Source organism: Salvia hispanica, chromosome 1, assembly GCF_023119035.1.
Source record: "Salvia hispanica cultivar TCC Black 2014 chromosome 1, UniMelb_Shisp_WGS_1.0, whole genome shotgun sequence".
Lineage (NCBI taxonomy): Eukaryota > Viridiplantae > Streptophyta > Magnoliopsida > Lamiales > Lamiaceae > Salvia > Salvia hispanica.
The window spans coordinates 49,626,257-49,629,567 of NC_062965.1; the positions used below are offsets into that span (position 1 = coordinate 49,626,257).

General features: G+C 30.3%; 1 long non-coding RNA gene across 1 annotated transcript; it reads right to left on the reverse strand.

Moving 5' to 3' along the window:
* Positions 1-816: 816 nt before the first annotated feature.
* Positions 817-2,139, reverse strand: LOC125202566. The gene is made up of 2 exons (XR_007173117.1): positions 1,569-2,139; positions 817-1,306 (listed from the first exon to the last, which is right to left on the reverse strand). It is a non-coding gene; the product is annotated as an uncharacterized LOC125202566 (long non-coding RNA).
* Positions 2,140-3,311: the final 1,172 nt, after the last annotated feature.

Genomic DNA, 3,311 nt, shown 5'->3' on the forward strand with positions numbered 1-3,311 from the left:
CGTTTTCTACCCACTTTTAATTTAGTTTTCAATTTTTTTTCTCAAAATTAACATTTTCATCTATAAATACCCTCACTTCAACACAAAAAAAATTACATTCTAGGATTTTCCCAAAAATCACATTTTAATTATGCATTTTTTTATTTTCTAGGATTTTTATTATGTATTTTTATATTTTAATATTTTAATTATGTAATTTTTATTTTTTAGAATTTTAATTATATAATTTTTATTTTTAATGTATTTTTATAATGTAGAAATGTTTTTAGTAATTGAAGTATTTAAATTAAATAATAGAATAGTGGGACCTTTGATCTTGTCCTCAGCTAAGAGCACGGTTGTGGGTGTTGTGCTCTTAGCTAAGGACAAGGAGTAAAAGTGGGTCCGGGTCCATTTCCGTGCTCTTAGCTAAGAGCACGGATGGGGATGCTCTTAAACCTATCAAAATGGGTAACGATAAAAGGAAATTTTCACACGATGTCTATGTAGTTAAATCAATAAATTAGATTTTATATAAATATCACAAATATATTGGTATTTAATAAAAAGAAAAAAAAATATGTGACATGATCTTTTGGAATTTATCCACCCGTGACAAGCCAGATGAAGTAACAACTCTTTTATAATTCACCTACCTGCATATTCTACATATTTATGGTATTATTCAAATTTATTTTGCACAACAGCTGTCCAAAATCGGTAGTAAAACAAGAAACCTAATTAACTCAATTTAATTTTGCAGAAGCAGAGTAAATGTATAGTCCAGAAATCAGAAGCTATCACCACAGATGAATATTGAATTTTGGACGGGATGAATTTTGTGAATGAAAAGTAAATCACTAAATATACCTAAATCGAATTGGTATATCTCATACACAATATTTCGTGATTCTTATCATTCGACAAATAACCCAATTTTTAAGGGTATTCGATATCTAACGACTAGTATATATCGTGCTGGGTCAAGAATTGTCCGATAATCTCTACTCCTTTTGACATGTCTAATGGTGATATAAAATTCAATAACATACTAATAACATCTAAATTTCTTACAAACATCATCGACAACATCATCATCCTCCCTCTTCCGTTTGCCACCGGCCGGACCAATGTCACCTCCTCCAGCCGGAACACCAACGCCACCTCCTCCAGCCGGATGCCAGCCACCTTGCTCCAGCGGCCACCTCTATGTGTGACGTGATGTGTGTAGTTTTTCCAATACCGCTCAAACCGACGTAGTGGATTTATTGAGGAAATAGATTGACCTAGTTGTAGTTCCTTTGTCGTTTCCTCCTCCATGAGATATCTGTCAAATTGAGAATGAATTTGATGTAGGAATGGCGTACTAAAATTCTGAGTATAAATTTGGGTGCCTTACATCAAATTAAATAGTAATCATAATATGCATGACGAAATGCAACTTAATAAACTATCACGAGAAGCATCAAATTGAATAGTCATACATATATAATTTTCAAACGGAAATGGTGAAATACTTATGGTATCATGGTATGTTAACTAAAAAGTAGTGAGATAAATAAATGAAGATGAGTGTAATTTATATATACCGGTGGAATTAATAAAGGACGACGGAATTTGCTTCTCTTTTCTCTTCGAATTAATAAAAAAGAGGAATAGAAGAGGAGAGAAGATGAATCCTTTAAATTTCTTTAGAGTTATGTATATATGGAATGAAATGTAATGTGTTAGGTGGAGTGGAATAAGAGAATGTGGTAGGTGGGAGAAGAGAGGGAGAGAAATAAATGGGTTGTGGAGTGATGAATTTTGCATGACACTTCTTTTAGACCGATGAATTTTGTTGTTCTTCCCCCAATCTATTTTTAGTTTCTATTTAATGAGAAAAGATCTGCTCAGCGACTAATACTCTCACATAGGCTAATTTCCTTAATTTTAGATATTTATTAACAGAAAGCCAATTATCCTTGATTTTAGATGCTTGTCAACAGAAAATCAATTACGGTACTTTATTTTCCAAGCCATCAATATCATTAAATTTCTTTTTTATCTTTTCATTTTCGATTTTTCTGCCTTTTGTTCTTATTGTAAATAAGCTTTTCTACCACAACGTCAATATTTCTTATTAATTTTCTCTCTCTTCACCTAAATTAAACTATTTCATTGTTAGTTTCTGAAAAAAAGTAAAATAGCATTCTTTTTTATTACTCTCTACTTTTGATGATAAAATAGTGTAAAAGAATAAAAAAAAAATGAGAATTTTATGATAAAGCAAGGTTTTTAATTGATAAAATTAAAAGCATAGATTTTAATCAAGAGACAACTAAAAAAGCATAGATTTAATCAAGAGACAACTAAAATGCGAAGAAACAAATTATTACATACTGCTACCATGTAAAAAAGTGAATCAAGTATAATGATATAAACAAAGTAGAAAAAAAAGTGTAAATTGTATAAGCATATTTCCAAACATATATGAACAAAGGCTAAAAAAACAACCTCAAACAAGCATATATGAAAATTATAATAAAAACCTAGGGAAACACATGTATTATGAATTTATGATGTATAGTTGTATACGCTAAAGGATACGAAAAGTAAATAAAGGAAAAGGGAAAGATAAAAAAGAAAGTAAATGATATTTATGAAATGGAAATAAATGAAAGATAATTGTTGGTTTGTTAACAAACATCTAAAACTTCGGAAATTAGCCAACGTGGGATTAGTCGCTCACACAAGTTCACATTTGTTATGCAGGAGATCTTTTCTCTCTATTTAATTAGTAATCATAATTAACAAAGAAAAATATATAAGGCTAATTATATTTTCTTAGAAAGAGATGAAAACGCACTAAAAAAACCGCTTGTTTTCGAGCAAATATTTTCAAGCATCTTTGCTGGAAAACAATAAAAGCCAGTATATATTCTTTTCTGATCAAGTCGAGTCAAATTCTTTTTCTGCCCCAATATAGTCGAGTCAGTCATATTTCTTTTCGGATTGTCTCAGCAATGTTTCTATCCCGCTAGATGTAGAGACATTAAAGTAATTGGTGTTCTCTCTATCTAACATAGGACTAACTAAATTAGCAGCCTCAAATCAAGATTCTTCAAACAGCAAGGCCAAGAGCATATATCACACAATCACAAATAAATTGAAACAGAAGATAAGTTCAGCCAAAAGTTGATCTATTGGTTCAAGAATTAAAGGAAAAATGCTCCAAAAACCACAGATTAATAGAGAATTAGTAGTAACTAATAGTAACATGACATTAAAAGATTTCAAAAATAACATCCTTCCTAATAACATAGTTCTATGATGAAACTTGATGAAATGAT